Here is a 17,743-nt window from a genome sequence, read left to right as displayed (position 1 = left end):
AGACCTTTCACAGGCTTTTCATAAGCTGAAAAGAGCCAGTATTGTGCGCTGAAATATTCAGCTAATCATGTCAATCCCTAGGAAAGCGTTTCTTTGTAGGACATGAAGAGTTTCAAATGCATAGCTGTTCTACCTCTCTTCTGTGTAGGTGATTATTGATAATGATCATTTTTTTCCAAAGAGGAATATTCAAAGCTAAGCAAATGAATAATCTACATGATCTTTTAATAGTGGAGAACTGCCTTCAAATTCAGAAATGCATTACTTGTCTTTTATAGACAGACCAAAATATTGAACCTACTACCCTTACATGTAGCTATAACTTTTTAACGTGTTTTATTGTGAAATATAATATACATACAAAATAAACTAATTTTTTTGCTGTCACAAGCAGGGATAGAACATATTTCATAGCTTGGTATAGGTTACCATTCCATAGTTTCATATTTTTCCTTCTAGCTGCTCCAAAACACTGGAGGTTAAAAAAGATATCAATATCTATATATATATAGATATTGATATTATATATATCAATATAGTGATTCAGTACTCATACTCATTTGTTAAATCCTATCTTCTCTGTTATAACTCCTCCTTCTCCTTTGATCGTTCTCCCAATCTACAGGGATCTTTGGACTATACCCTTTCTAACTTTTTCAGGTTGAAAAGGGGTGTCGACAATATAGGATAGGAGGATGGGGATTAGCTGATGCTGTTGGAGAGGCTGGGCCCTCTGGGTTTCAGGGCTTATCTAGCTTAGGAACCCTCTGGAGGTAATGGGTTTCAGGAAAGTAAGCCAGTGCACAAAGTTTTACACAGCACCCAAAGGGACGGCCACCCATAGCGTCCAGGGGAGAGATTAATCCCAGTGCCCAGCAGGTATAGCTTTTCACAGTGGACAGCTAGGTGCACCTTAGGGCTCCCCACGGGTGCTGCCGGCTGCGGAGCTGCTTAGGAGGTCTTCCCAGCAGGATACTGGTACAGGTTGGATTGGAGGGATGGTCTAATTCTTTGGATCTGCACTTTCCTGCATTCTGCCCCCAGCCCCTGGCAGGGTCACAGAGGAACAGGTTCACCCTATTCTCCCCAACCTGATCGTCCCGCATCTCTCCACCAGAACCTCCCCATCAAAATGCCAAAGACCCTAGGACCCTCTTGGATCACTCACCTCGCCCCACCCTGGGATTTCAGACCCCGTCCGTTTTTCTGTCTCCTCTCTTGTTGCTCCACAGAGCAAGGGTAAAACCAGCCTCCCCTACTCTGCCATCTTCCCAGAAGTCTCAGCTGTAGCTTTTTAAGGAACACTTAGGTAAAATATTTTTCATAACATTAACGTATCACTCTTCTTAATGGTCCTAATTTTGTCCTAGTTCCATTTGTAGAATTCTGGAATTCTTTAACCTTTTTGCCATTACTCTACCACCACCCACACAATTCTCAGTATTATTGTGAAACGCTTCTTTCCCTACTCTTACCTGAAAGGCTTGGATTATTATAACGTTAACATTTCACTGTTTCAGAGTCAACTAACACAGTCATTAAACTTTCTACGTTAAAACACTAGGCTAGAATGTGTACTGGAGATTACAGCAAATTGTAATCTAAGCAGGAGCCAGCACTGGCTCTCATGTTAAGTAGACAAGCTTAACAGTGAGATACATGGAGAACCAGATGGGATGGATAGATGGAAAGAGGGAGGAAATTACCAGGCACCTGATAAGGAATATTCAGTTAGGCAACCGGAAAAGGAATAAGAGGCCTGAATTGTGTAATTCATTTATTCATCAACTAACATGGGTCAGTACTTTGCTGGACCTGCTTGGGCAGGGGAGCAGTGAACTAAAGATATATAAGACAGTGACATGACATACCTTCAGAAACATATATCGTAGTAAGGAAAATGAGAAAAATAATTATTCAGTGTTCACTAGAAAGGACTGAAGACGAAAGGAGAAAAGGAAAGCAAGGTGGGAAAGGATAAAAACATATAAAGTCAAGTACCCAGGTGCTCTTTGGATAAGGGTCTGGTACTACCACCCACACAGACAGTTGCAGGTCAAAATTTGGCCATTATAGGACTTGGCAGTGGGGTTTCCAGGCTGGTCTGGATCCAGGCAGTTCTAAGAGGTCTGGCTCAGGTTCCACTGAGTTTCAAGGAATGCCAGTCATCTGAGTGCTTTGTTCCATATTTGGCCAAATGATCCAGAAGAGAATTTCATCTTTAGAGCAAACCCTGGACTCACTGCCCTTCACGAAGGTCTATTTCAATACTGACTCCCCTTTCAGAGAGAAAGAATTGGAAGCTTCCTGCAACTGAATGGGTGCCTGGAATCGAGTGCCCCCATCCCCACACTTTCCTCCTAGAAGCCCACCAGTGCCATATGCTCAGCTTCAGACTGGGTCTTGAGCAAATGAAGACCAGACAGGAATCATATTAGCAGTCTCACCCCACTAGATAGTAGGATCTAGAACATTTTGCTGCTTTGGACTCATGACCATGGACTTGGGGGAGCCACAGAAAAAATCAGCTGCCAGTAAGTTATTCTTTCCTCATGCCCACGTCATGGTGACCAGGTCCACGTGAATTGGTTTCTGCCTCAATTTCCTTGCAATATCTGGAGCTCTGCCATTGAAATCATCCAAACCCCAGATCCCAAGGGCTATTTCTGCTTCTGACAGTCCTACTCACTGCCCAGAGTTCCACTAGGTGGACTGACCTAGCAACATTATGCTTCTGCTCACCTAAATTCTGGTTTTGCCCACCTCCTCAGCTCTTAAGGGTGCAAGCCACTTCCAGGTGTTTTTGTTTTAATAGGTACTTCTGTAATGTTTACTATATACCAGACACTGTTCTGAGGGCTCTACAAATAGTAAGTAACCCTCATAATATCCTATGAGCTAAGCGCTGTTATCAGACCCATGGTGCAGATGAGGAAACAGAGACAGGAAGGTTAAGTAACTTGTTGAAGGTCGCAGAGCTAGTAAGTGGTGGAACTGGGATTCAAATTCAAGTAGGGAGGCTCCAGAATCAAAGCTCCTATGACCACTATGAATCCTCAAATTATTTCACCATAAACTGATTTCTCTCTAAGCCACAGCAGACCCTGTCCCACCCCTCCCATCCCTTAGTCCCCCCTCTCCAGAGACAATCCCTCTCAAGTCTGTTGCTCATTTCATTTAGCTTTTGCCTCTGGATAGGTCTGTCAGCTCCAAATCCACCCTTGCTGGATTTGCCCTGCTGGAACGCTGGGCTGGGACTCTGCAGACTGATTCCCAGGCTCCCTTGCCAGCCAGCTCCCTGTTAGGTCTTGCCATGGAGCAGCCATAAGGAGACCTGAAGGCAAGAGGAGGGAGAGTGTTTGTTTTGTTTTGTTTTTTCCCATTGCCTGGCAGGGGCAGTGCCCTCCTAGCAATACTTTGCTCCAGTGTTAGCACTTGCCTCAGCCTCAAGCTTCTTCTGGCATTCTCAGAATAAGCCCACTGTGCCCCTCAGATACTCCAGCAGGGGCCACCTCCTTGGAGTTCTGAGCCCAGCTCTGAGGAATTTTCTTCCAGTTCCTGGGTTCTGGAAGTGTCAACCTCTTTCCTTCCCCCAGCCCTAGAGGTGGCAATGCTCCCTGTGATTACCAGCTCTGGTTACCTTGGCATTTTCGTTTTGTCCTTTCAGCCTTCCAACAGCTATGGAATCAACACCATATGTTAAATCCTCTTGATTGAAATAACTGGTATGATTTCTGCTGTCCTGAATGACACTTATGAATATCTGAAAGTCTTTTCTCTGAGTCCATTCATACTCTTCAGAAGTCTCCAGACTATGTAAACATGGGGTTGATGGTGTTTGGAGAGCAGGGCAGGAAAAGTGGGCTGGTCGCTCCACCCTACAGCGTACACACTCTCACCCAGTCCCTCATGCTCTCATTCCCACACTCTGCTTACAGCTGGCCTTCCTGAGGGCAGAGTCTCTCTCTAGCTCAATTTCTCCACTGGGTAAATATCTGATCCTGGGAATGGATATCGGTGGCGCGTGGAAGACTGTGCTATATGAAAACTTCCCACCAGTCCTGCCTGTTCAGTCCTGCTCCTCACTGAGACCTTCCATGCTACCTGTTCTTGAGCTTTCCAGGGTTTGCAGGCTCTTTGATTGTAATGATATCTGTTCTACTAGTCAGTTTCCACTCCTCCACATGCTTTCCATCTCCAAAGGTCTTTCAAACCATCTCCCCTACTGTCCATTGTGCCTCCTCTCTGAGTCCCTGGCCCTTGTGCCTGTACTTTCTTATTCTCTGTCATTTTCACGGAGTGCCAGGAGGAAAAGGAGATAGAAGTGTGCTATGTTTAACCAGAAGCCAGACAATACTTCTTTTAACATGCTATCACTTTCCTTTTTTCATGGAGAAAAGTATGTACAAGTGACCTCATTAACTTTCCTAAAATAATCTAACACCAAAATTACTATATTAAAATAATTAATCTTGAAAGAGAAAATGTAGAATAATTTCCCTAGTTACCAGACTTTCCAAGGGTTAACTGGTATGTACTCTTTCAGGATTTATCCCTGAGAAACAGTTTCATCACATCTAGTGCACAGCCAATCTATCTCTGCTCCCTCAGAAAACAGCTGGTTATTACAGCTCTTAGGTCAGTCAGTGACAGCCTGTGTGTAGAGAGCAGAGAGGAGGCCCTAGCAAATAGGTCAGTCCCACCTCTCAACCCCACCCCAGTCCCAGGCTGAATTCCCAGAATTACCAAGGGCCCTGCAGCCAGAACAGTCAGGGCTGAGTTGCCTTCCTCGCCTGGCACTGGGAGATGTACATCCACAAACAGCAGCACCTTCTGAGGGGCCCAAGGAGAGCTCTGCCTTGATACACCAGACAAGCAAGCTAAAGGTATAGGAACAAAAGCAAGAGAACACTGAAGCACACAGAAGGATTCTAAACGAAAAAGAATGTTACCAAACATGCCTTATTTGCCAGCTAGAACTAATCCCTTTTCAAAAGCACACAAAGTGGTAGCACTGCAACCTGGTTTACTCCACTCCATCCCAACCCCCCTACAGCAGATCATACAGCCTGCTAGAAGCTGGAAAGTTACAGACTACGTTTCCCAGATTCCTTTATGAGGTTTCTCACATCAGTCACACAACATGCATTGTTGCAGATTACGGGAGGGAGAAATAAGTGAAGGGAAGTGCATGTTCCCACTGTTTCTCCTGACCAACCCAGAAATGGAGGTGTCTGGGTGTTCAGTGGCAGTAACAGAGATGCCAGTCATGGGTCCTGTGCTGTCAAGAGGCAGAGCATTCTGCTGGGGACAATGCACCTGCAGTGCACTGCTCTGGCCTGCAGTTGCAGAGGTGGCTGCTTCCAGATCTTGGCAGCTGGAGTGAGGTCCTGAGACAACAGTGGATGTTGCAGTTGTCAGACTGCCCACTCATGTCAGAATGGAGATCCCACTGCCTGCAGAGTGCCAGCTCTTTGCCAACCTCCTGGGATTCATTCCCAGCCTCCAGACAGAGTCTGCCCCTCCAGTCCTTTGGTTGCTTTTATGAGCATCTAACTCATGTTCAATCCTTTCTTTTTAGGCTATTGAGAGAAGTTTTTGTGTTATCTGCAACTGACACTGACAGCAGATAAAATTTCAGTGGTGCTGCGGGCACAGGAACCCAGTCAAATGACCTTTTATGTTTACAAAGGCTTTGATGCAGTTACAGATTCACAAAGTTACTAAATGTACCAGGGACAACAGAGGGGGAGCAGACACGTTATATTTCTCTCAGGTAGGTCAACTTCAGAGGGATTTCAAGAGTGCACTTCTGAATTGATTTTATTGTGGGAAACTGGTCAATATTAAATAAAGACAGGACAAAACTATGGATCAGGCCAGCTACAAAAAAAGGAATCATCATCTATAGGCATGATTCTTAATATTAACACAAAAAGATACTTTGAGAATCCCTAAGATACAGAAATTCAGGGAAATAGAAGAGACTTTAAAGTACTGCCTTAGAAAAAAACTAATGGTTTTATAGAATTCCACTTGGTTTTCACAGGTATTTCTTATTTTTATATATCATCACCTCTAGGGTCGGAAGATGTTCTGCAGACCAGTTAAATGTCAGAAGGAACACATGGGATCCAGAAGTCTCCATTGCTATGGTTTTTCCTTTGTTGTGCTTTACCACCTTAGCCTTTCTGCAAATGTAATAAATACTCACTTCTGCAAATGAAAGAACAATTTTCTTTGTGTTTCCCTGAGTTAATCAGAATTTAGATGCATGTGTTTAGAAAAAAGAATTTTGACAATCATAATTATAATGCACACAATGCAAGGAAATTCCAATTAAGTGGGTAAAAGAAGAAAGAAGATTAAGGACAACACTCCACTGCAGACAAGTTTCCCTTACAGGATTTTTTTTTTCAATTGTAGGTCATTTCTGGAATGAAAGAGTCTTAATGATAATGAATATGTTGTCAAGAAAAGTTACATTTCCTATTTGCAACCTGAAAACATAAATGATGTTTAAGTCAGCTACCATGAAGGTGTAACTGAGAAATCAGGATTCAAGGGATGATTTTGATATAAATATTCCTTTTTGCTTTCTGGCATACTGGAGTAGACAGGGAAATACCTGAAATCTCTGAATTGATCATTGATAACGGTTGTATAGCCCTTATCTTCTGCCCCTGTAATTGTAAAAACCTTGTGACTAACCTTCATTTGGACCTAGTTATCCAGCTTTTCAACTTTAGAGCCTTGTAATCATTAAAAGACGGCCCCTAACGTTTGTTAATGAAGGGTGTTGGGTCCACCCAGAACTAACCCACCCCTAGTCCCAAATTATCTTGATGACTGAGACTGGATCTAACCAAAGTGGGCCCATCTGATAGGTGCAGTAGCTTAGACTTTAACCTACAAGTCACCTAGATTTCATTCTGCCATTTTCTTTCATACAGTCTTTGACTAAGCATGTAATCAAGCTGCACATGCTCAATAATCAGAACACCTCTAATTACATGATCTGGGGCCATGGTGCTCATTATCCTAAACCCTGCCCACCTTTTCTCTAATAAAACTACCCAAATTGCTGCAGTTCGGGGAGACAGATTTTGGGCAGTTAGGTCATCTGTTCTCCTACTATGTGCCTAGTAATAAACTCTCTCTCTGTCTCTTTGAAACCCAGGTGTCTTAGGAATTGGTCACTCTGAGCACACTGGGCAAAATAATCTGTGGCCTTTGTCCGGAGGGAAACGATGTCCATCCAGTTGATTTGAGCCGAGAGAGAAGAGTGTTTCCTCTTCTATTAATCTATTCCTCCTACTTTCTTTGTTATTTTTAAAACAGGAAGACATGGAAGTTCTGGAGTATTATTTTATGTGAATCAAAGTGTTCTGAGGGAGTGGATGGGCAGGAAGAGTCGAAGGGAGTTGTGGGGTCCCAGTTGTAGCTAGCACTACTTCTGCAAGTTCAAAAATTTTTTTTAATTTATAAAATAAAGAGAAAACCATAAAGAGCCCAGGCACAGGTAAGAAAGCCCCTTTTCTCTCCTCCAGCCCCCATATTCCTCTCCACTGGAGGGCTGAGGACTCAAGGAGAATTCTCTGTCCCCAGGCAGATGGGAAGTGCTGAACTTCCAGAATCGCCACTGAGCTGGGAAGCAGCCATGAAGCAGGAGACCTCTAAAGTATGCTTTACATTTCCTTTGCATTCTTTTACAGCCCCCAGGGGCATGACCTATAACTTTCCTCTCCTACCTATGGGTTTAACATAAGACCGTCACTAGGACAGAGTTTAAGATCCTGAACTCAAAACTATGTACCATGTTTTCAGTTGGGCAAAAGGAAAAAAGCAACAAAATGTCCTCAGGTGGTCTATTTTATAAATCCCCCAGATCCTCCTATTCTAGAGTCGGCATTCACTAGAAAACCCGGTAACACTGCAAGTGGTCAGCAGCAATTACTGATGAGGCATGCAGATGGTGGCAGCCCTGGACATGCTATTCCAGCATACAAATACCTTGAACTAGAAGGAGGAAGGAAGGAAGGGAGAGAAGGAGAAGAAAGGGAAACCAACAGACAGACCCATAGGGCCCAAAAGGAAGGAAGGGAAAAATAAACTAGGAGTGCTTGAGGAAAATCCTGCCCTCTTTGTGCTCCACTGCAACGTCAGCCTCTCTTATTTTGAAAAAGGCCACATCTGCATGTTCTATACACATCCACAACTGTATTATTTAACATTAGTTTATGACCTCATAAAACTATGTCATTCACTAAAACCGTTAGTTTGAAATAATCACATTTACTCAAGGAATATTTATCTCGCTATTCTGCATGGGGAAGTAAAATAAATGCACAGTTGTTTTAGAGGTTGGGGGTGTTGAGCAATGTGACTGACAGAAGATTCAATAACTGTGGAAAGCAGCAACTGAATCCGGAATGTCTTGGGAAATGTTTAAGAAACTATCCCCTTTCCACAGTGTCTTTAGACTGAGAGCATGGAAGGGTGCTTGGAATCACTGACAATTATAATTTTCAAATTAAATGGCTATACCTCTGGGATAATTTCCTAAATATATTTTTATTCTGTTTTTCCCTCCTTCCCTCCTATAGAGGATACTTTTATAAATCACCAATAATCTAAAAAAGTGATTGTCAATGTTTCCCAAATTTTCTTTTCCATTTTCACACTTTATAAGCAGATTGCCTATAGCCTCTTAATTACATAATTCTTTTCTAAATTTTGGACTCAGCAGATTCTTTTTATTTTAAATAGCTTTAAGGGGAAATGAGGCAATTTCAACAACATCAACATCTAAATATGAAAACTTTTTCACTCATAGGTTTTAAATAGGTCAGATTTGGCTAACTTTGGCCTCAATTATAAAACGTATCAGGCATTTGTTTTCGCTTCCCTAAAAAGAGCATGACTTCAAGGACAAAAGCTGGCTGTTGTTCAGTGTCTCCCATCTGTCTTCAGCATCGTTTGTAACCCTCGTTGCGGCCACACGGAAGCCAGATCAGCCCAGCCGTCTTGCAGGCAGCAGTGGGGGCTTAGGGCAGGCCCTAATGTACCTGCCTGCTGAGCTTGGGAAAGACAGTTTGACGCACCCCATTTCCAAACTCATTCCACTCAGAACTTCTTGGACCAGCTGGCATACCTAATCCTAAAGATGGTATATTTATTTTTCATATCAATCAATTTAAAATAATATAATTTGAAAAGAAACTCTGTAGAATTCTTAGCCAAATGATAAAAAAGGAACATCCATAATTTAATACTGTCTTTGTTAATTTCATTTTACTCTAAGGCATTCAATTAAAGTGTCATGCAATAAAAGCTGCTGCTTCAATGGAATCTCAAATCCTATTAAGTGTCAAGGATGTTAAACCTACCAAACTAACAGATTCTTTAGTCTGAAACCATTTAGGTCCTTTACAGTGCTGCCAGCTAGCCTCCCACCTGAATATAGTTTTACTGAAAAGGCCGTTCATAATGTGTAAGCACGGAAGCACTTTGAAATAATCGACCCCACAGGGCCCTTCAACCTTATTCGTTTACATTAAATAATTATGAACTCACCATTTTGTCTAAGCTTACGTTTGAAATCAGCCATTTGGCCAAAGTCCATTCTGTGAAGATTAAATATATTTTAGTTTACAGACCACCCTAAACTCATGTTTGATCTAAATATACTTCAACCTACTAGAAATATATGTAATATACTTGACTATAATGAAATGAAAAATATACACTCAAATTGTCAATGCATAAATACAGATGCATGGAAGCTATCTGCTCAGATATGCAGGAATAAGTGTTAGATGGAACAAAAGCATTCGATGACCATATATGTCAGGGTTAAACAGATAAAGAAGGTGAACTTTAACTTAGCCGGTTAAAGAACCAAGTAATGGGGAATGGAATTTCTCAAGGAGGCTTTTTGTTCAAAGCCCAAAACACTTAGCAAGGGCATTACTTTTATCTACTAATCCACAAGGGCATTTTCTAAAATATAATATTACCTTGCTTTTTCATTCTGACATATTTTCTTTGGGAAAATGTTATTACAATGTGGATTAATGTTAGTAAAGACAACTCTGACTTCAGATTGACCTTCTTTCTTAACAGGGAAAGCAAAGGTTTGCTTGAAGGCTAAGAAAGAAGTCTTTAACCTGGTGCTCTGCTGGCTGTTACCAAGATGATAGCTGTGGTGGCATGGAAATGCATGGCCCTGTTCAATTTCCGTGAGTACAGACAAAATAATGTCTACTTTGCCTAAAAGAAGAGGAGCGAATAATTGAGAAAGCCTTCAAATTGCTTAAATAAACTAAAATCATGTGGGGAAATGCCATCTAACAATGTCCATCATTCCCTACTGACCCTTTCTCATCAGGAATCTGGTGCTTATAACTGCTAAGAATTGGGGGCAAAAAGGCCACTTCCCCATCATAATTGCTATATATATTTTTTAACAACTCTTTGAGGACAACTTTCTGAAAAGTTCCTCGGCCTCAGATAATTATTGCAAAACAGTATAAAAATGTGCACTGTGGTGTGGCATGGAAAGATGTAAATGGTGGCCCATCAAACAACTGTGCCCACCCTGGGCCGGATATTACGCCAGTAGCCGCCAGTGCTACGGATGACACAGAGAGCGCTTGAGCTCTTTAGAAGTCTGTGGCCTGGCTCAGCAGGAAGCATATTGTAAGAACAAGGACATGAGCTTTGGTTCCAGCTCCAGCCCAACCACGGACTCCCTAATCCACATCAGAGGATATGTCCTCTTCTGTACGATGGTAGCCAGGCTCCCTCTCCAGACTATCTTGCAAGGTGAGGATCGAAATGGATTGTATGAGTAAACACTCTGACAGCCATAAAGCTTTATTCAAACATAAGACTACTTGTAAAAAAGACTTAAGAATACCTATTAAGCAGCATACTGAAAAAGGCAAATTAGTGCCTAGCCATCTAAGAGAAAGAGACAAAAGTCACTTGAAGATCAAACTTGCATTTTGTTCAGGTCTGCAGTTAAAACATTCATTTAATGTCAAGTGTCTTTATTGTAATACTGAGTTTGGAGTCCTACACTGATACCTTTATTTCATCCTATGTAAGTGCCAAGGGGGTAGAGAGTAAAACCAGAAAGAGTTACACGCTAGATTTTTAGGGGGAAATATTATCCTGATTAGCAATGAGGAAGCAAGTGTCTGAGAATCTGGGAAAGTAAAGATGAAAATGAGCAAGTGGTGGGAATGGAAACAGACCTCTCTTATAGGATCAGAGTGCACGGGGGCAGGCACTGGTCTGTGTGATACATACAGTTCTCCACAGGTTACCATGGTGAGTTACACAAGACTTCCGCATTCTTAGGTCTCCATAATAAAACCAAGGTCAATTTCTGTTAAACGTCTTTCTAGATTCATTTTACTGGGATACAATTTAGATCTCTGCTTTACTTCTTCCAGGAAAGAAAGTATTAACAAAAAATTTCCTTTTCTCTTTTCTGGTGGTTGCTTCTCAGGACATTTACTGTGGGCCATTAACCTATTTTGTAATGATTAAAAACTATTACATTTGCATAGTGGTTTATACACATTCACATATAATTTTCATTTAAACCTCCTCACAACAAGGTGAGACAGGTGAGGCAAGTTACGACAGAAAAGTGTTCCATTACAATGGGATTGGCCAGATTCAGTACATTGAGGTAGAAATGTCAAATGAGATTAAGAAACCTGCACAGTTTGTTCAAGTGATTATAATAGAGGCTTTAAATTATCCATCCATAACTCTGGCAGGATATCGTTACAGTATACATTTGGGAAGCTGAGTGTAAGTACATTGTACCTGAAAAACAAATGTTCCCTTGTACGTACATATATTCCTGTCTTTTTCACACTGAATTCAAACTATCTGCTTATCTCTCCTGAAGACAGTACATACCACTCACACACTCACTCATGGATTCATTCAACAAACATTTATTGACTAAACACTTATCATATTCATGACCCCAAAAGCCTGACACTGTCTGTTGAATAGTGGTGCTGAATACTGTGGAAATAAAAACCACAGAACACCTGAGGTGAAATACAAAGTACTGCATTGACATATTCAATTGTTCTGGGTCAACAAAATGACAATTGTGTAGGGTATGGCTTAGTGGAACTTAGACGAAAACAGTGGAGACCCAATATCAGGAGCTCATAAAAACAGACACCTTGAGCTATTTCAAAACCTCTCATTTGAAGTGAAAACTGGCACAAGTCAGACAATGACCCAGGTTCTAATTCCAAAAAATTAGAGGTTGAAGATTCAGAAAGGTGGTTTTCTCCCAGAACAGGAGCTGAGCCTGCTGCCAACAGCTGCTTCTTCACAAGACAGCCTTCCAATTGCTCCTTCAATGACGCTCCACCGAACACTCACTGGAAAAACAGAAGTCTCCCTCACAGAAGAAAGACTGGGCTGAATAATTTAACAACCCTATTCCACATTAGTCACATCATGGTCTGTCAGGCTCTGGGAATGTGGATATTTATTCCACAAATTAAGTAAAAACTGCTAGGCAAAGAGTAGGATTCCAAAGAAAAACCATCAAACCTAAAAAAATTAACTTCTATTTTTTAGATTGTAAAAATGATATAGCAGGTGCAAGGGTAGTTCAGTGGTAGAATTCTCACCTGCCACGTGGGAGACCTGGGTTCGATTCCTGGCCCATGCACTTTCCAAACAAACAAACAAATGAAAAACCAACCAAACAACATAAAAATTCAACAAATGGTGCTGCAATACGGTGATATACACATGGAAAAAGAATGAAATGTGACTCCTACCACAGAGCGTACAAAAAAAAAGACACATACTTTCCTTGAAGATGCAGAAAAGTGTCAAGAAATTCTCGCAAAGATACTTATTTCTAAGAAGTTAAGAGATATGAATTTTCATGATGGGTGGCCTTAATGGCATTGTTCAAAACCAAACTCCACAGTCCAAAGCAAAAAGAAATGCCCCAGGAGATAGTCTCAGGTGAGAGGCACTGACCTAGGAGACTGACCCAACCACACGCATGGGTGCAAGGACAGGGAGGTCAGTATGTTACAAAATGGCCTCAATTCTTCACCCTCCCTTGATTCTGTGCCCTTTGCAATATGAAGTTCTTCCTATCCAGAAGTGGGGTCGGTTTTGCCTCCCCTTGCATCTGGGCTGGTACTGTGGCTTACTTTAGCCAACAGAATGCAGCAGAAGTGGTGGTGTGCCTGCTCCAAACCCAGAATTCAAGAGACCTTGTGCCCTTCCTCACTCCCGTGGAACACTGCACTTGCCACACAGAGCAGATTAGCCTACTGTGGAAACACAGACCACACAGCCGAGAGCACAGCTATCCCAGCCAAGCATCAGCCAATAGCCAGCCGATCCCCAAACATGTGAGAAAACCCAATCCTAGATCAGCAGAGCCACCTAGTTGACCTACAGCTGACCATAAATACGTGCAAGCCTAGCCAAGAACAGAAAACCACGCATATGACCTACAGGCTCGTGAGCAATAACAAATGCTTATTGGAAACAGGGAGGTGGACTGGTTAGAAAGTCAGACCTGGAAGAATACAGTGGTGGGGCGTTTTATGACATACACCCCCTATCAACAGAAAAAGACAGCCTAGGCCTGGTGTTTCGGTAAATGCAGTTAGGAAGCTGGTAGTTCAACTAACAAAAGGGAATGGGACTCTGACGAGTGACTATCAGTGTCGCAATCACAGAACCTGGGCTCACATCTTACTTATAGTTCTTACTTAAGGGCCGTGAGCAAATTATTGCCCACCCGGTTTCCATATATATGAACAGGGATGATAATAAGAGTATCTACCCCACAGGTGCGAGGATTAAAAAGAGAAGATAATGGAAATGGCTTGAAATAGCACCTGGCTCAAAGTAAGTGCTCAACAATTGTGTGTCTTTCTTGCATGGTAAAAAGTCATTATGTGACCAAGCAGTGATTTGGAAGAAGGAAAACTAGAACTGTGTCTTGCTGGTTTTTGTTTGTTTGCTTGCTTGTTTCTTTGTTTTGGGGGCAGCACATGGTAGTAATTAAGCACAAGGACAGGGGACTCAGATGCCTAGGCCTGGCTCCAAGCTCCCACCCCGACCATGTGCACTCAGGCCTGTGACTTGACGTCTTGTTACTGCCTCTGTTCTTCTATCTGTGCAGTAAGAACAAGGATAGCATCGCTGTCTTTGGGGGAGGTTGGAGGATTACATGTGCTGGTGTCTGTAAAGTATTTAATCCAGAGCAGTGCCCAGCAGTCAGTGGCGCAGGGTGTTAGCTATTAAGAATTTCAGTGTGCATTAAAATAAGCAATATCGATAAAAGCAATGGAAAATTAAAGAGAAAAAAACTTACCCATATACTCATCTATGAGGTCTCCCACCTTAGTAGGCTCTCGGCACCACCCAGCACTTTTTAAAAAAATCACGTATTTCTGGTCTGTTCTTGTTCCCATTTCCCTAAACAATAATTTCAGATCTTTTTTCACCTCCTCAAGCCCTCACCTCTGCCCCTATATCAACATCCTGAAGCAAGTTTCAGTCTCCACCTGTCCTATCAGCAGCCCCGGGTGTGTTGTATATTACTGTGGCCTCTGCAGCCTTCTCCATTACTCTCTACCTGCCATCCTCACCCCTCAACCCATGAAGCACACCTCCCTCTCTAAAAAAGACCTCCCTTGAGGCCCAGTCTATTCCATCCTCATTCAAATTTCTCAAAAACGTTGCTAATTACTCACATTCTCTACTGTCTTAGAAAGGGAGATACCCTTCATCTTTTGATTTGTCCTAATAATATGTCTAAATCCTGAGGCCTTACCAAATACTTATCCCACAGGAACCCAAAGCTCCATCTGACACTGCTGCTTCTCTTGAGTGGCATGTAAATATAACTCACTTTGGGATGCATCCTCGTCCCAAATGGAGGCTCTGCAGAGGGATCATTACTCATTCACCCTGTTACTGGACAAAAGCTGTGGATTCTTTTGCCTGATGTGTTCAATAACCAATTCCTGAGATACCCAGATTCCAAAGAGAGAGAGAATTTACTATTAGGTACGTAGTGGGAGAACAGATGGCCTAGCAGCCCAAAATCTGTCTCCCTAAACTGCAGTAATTCTAATAGTTTTATTAGAGAAAAAGACGGACAGGGTTTAGGACAATGAGCACAGTGTCCCTCAATGACATAACTAGAGGTAATCTAATTATTGAGCATGTGTAGATTGATTACATGCGTACAGAATGTGTGTAAGAAAATGGTAGAATGAGGTCTAGGTGACTTGTAGGTTGAAGTCTAAGCTACTGCACATGTCTTGTGGGCCCACATTGGTTAGATCCCTTCTTGGTTAGTAAGATAACTTTGGACTTGAGGTGGTTAGTCATGGGCTGACCCAAGACCCCTCATTAATAAACATTAGGGGCTGTCTTTAGTGATTACGAGACTCTAAACTTGAAAAACTGGTAACTGGATGAAGGGTTAGTTCACAAGGTTTTAAACAATCACAACAGCAGAATATAAGAGCTAAACAATCATTATCAGAGATAAAGGCAGCTGGATTACAATTTAGGGATTTCAGGAGTTTCCCTCTGTCTATTCCAATGTACCAGAAAGCAAAAGGAATATCTAATGATTTAGCAATCAAGATAATCTCAGTTACAATATCCTTTCCATCAGAGGAACAAAATTCCTAATCACACCATTTATTGTTATTTCTAAAGTCATAATAGCTAGTAACAACTAAAAGCTTTTCTTCTTTTTATCACTTAGGAAAAGCCAGGTACTATTTTAGATGTTTCACATTGTACTACTTCATTTAATCAAAACAACACTATAAGGTAGATACTACCGCTTCCCCCATTATATGGATAAAGAAATCAAGGCACACAGAAAGGTAACCTGTCTGGTAGAACCAGGATAAAAACCAGGGTAGTCTGATTCCAGACACCTCACTTCTATCTACTAGTTTGCTTATGTGCCAAGGCAAGAAAAAAAAAAAAAAGACAATATAATTTTCAATCAATGATGTTTGTATCATGTTCTTGGAATAAAAGAACTTCCTGTGGCATGAATTTAGAAAGTGTTCAGACTAAGAAAAATGGATGACTAGTTTGCTTATTTTACATTAACCAATGCAAATGAGATATTGAGTAGATAAATATAATCACATGCAACAAGAATAATATACTCTATAAATCAATATTAGAATTTTGCACATAATTCAAGATGGCAATCCTCAACATGAAGTTTCTATCCATCACTGCAAATTTTGGCCAACTGGCCAGAAATGTCATCTCTTGGAAAAATGCCATTTTTTTAATTAAATGATATACTTATCAAAAATATGCTATGAGGCAAATGATTAATGCTTTGCATTGTAATGTTATTGTTACCAGGTTATGTATTGCAGTGAGGATGATGAGCTAAGGAGAGAATAAATGCTTTAAAACATGATCTAAGGCAGTATTCGCAATACTGTTGGGCAAAATAACCCTTTTATACCACAAATATTGATTAATATTCCATTTACTCTCCTAAAATGAAACTCATAGATAAAATAACCAGCCTAGACTTTTAATTTTCAAAAAAACTCAATGCAATGTCATAACTTTGGTATAAAGGAGAACTAAAAGAAATTTGTAATGACTATGTGTTTTAATATGTAAATGCCTACACTGGAGGCACAGTGAAGCTTGCCCCTTCTTATGAGGAATATGTCTGGGTGTTAGAAATATAAGATTAAAAGCCATTCTATATGAAAATGAAAAAAGGAGAGGTATAGGTGATCACTAGATAAAAACTAGTGTTAAAAGAATGACAAGGAACAAGTCACTAATAAACACAACACAACTGCCATGTGGGAGACCAGGTTCAATTCCCAGACTCTGCACTTCCCCCCAAAAATAATAAAAAATAGAATTAAACACAACACAACTGAACTCATGGACAACACTATGAGCAAAAGAAGCTGGACATAAGAGAGATTATACTTTATGATTCATTTACATGAAATTCATAGATGTCAGAAAAATGGTTATCTTTGGGGGAGTAATAATAGAAAGATCCTGTATCCTTATCAGAATGGTGTTCATTGACTGTGGTGTATTCATAGAGTGGAATATTACAGATCAATAAAAAGGAACAAAATACTGATAACACTCAACAAAATAGACAAATCTAAAAAAAACCTATCTGGAATAAAATAAGCCTTAGACAAAAAGTAATAAACATTCTGTATGGTTCCATTCATAAGAAGTTCCAATATAGGTTAACCAGTGATTCTCAAAGTTTTTGGTCTCAGTATCCTCAAACAGTCTAAAAATTATTGAGAACACCAAAGATTTTGTATTTATGTTGGTTATATCTTTTAATATTTACTATATTAACATTTTAAACTGAGGCATTTACAATTCCATCAATTCATAATAAAAGAATAAATTCTTACATATTATCCTATACAACATTTTACTAAAATAATTGCATTTTAAAAAACAAAAAATAGTGCTCACTTTGGCAGCACATAAACTAAAATTGTAATGATACAGAGAAGATTAGCATGGCCCCTGTGCAAGGATGACATGCAAATTCGTGAAGTGTTCCATATTTTTTAAAAAAGAAGAAAAAAAATGAAAGATTAATAAAAAATAATAAAAAATAAAACTTAAGAGAATGGAATTGTTTTACATTTTTGCAGAGCTCTTTAATGTT

At 40.7% G+C, this 17,743-nt stretch overlaps 1 protein-coding gene and 1 non-coding gene across 7 annotated transcripts in view; one reads left to right on the top strand and one right to left on the bottom strand.

Moving 5' to 3' along the window:
* The window catches only part of SDK1 (sidekick cell adhesion molecule 1), a 1,057,379-nt gene that overhangs the window by 457,786 nt on the left and 581,850 nt on the right, over positions 1-17,743 (bottom strand). The gene's annotated exons all lie outside the window — the stretch shown is intronic.
* Positions 17,537-17,643, top strand: LOC143667865 (U6 spliceosomal RNA). The gene has a single exon (XR_013168173.1). It is a non-coding gene; the product is annotated as a U6 spliceosomal RNA (small nuclear RNA).

Source organism: Tamandua tetradactyla, chromosome 23, assembly GCF_023851605.1.
Source record: "Tamandua tetradactyla isolate mTamTet1 chromosome 23, mTamTet1.pri, whole genome shotgun sequence".
In the NCBI taxonomy this organism is placed as follows: Eukaryota; Metazoa; Chordata; class Mammalia; order Pilosa; family Myrmecophagidae; genus Tamandua; species Tamandua tetradactyla.
This window is presented reverse-complemented; position numbering and strand designations above follow the sequence as displayed.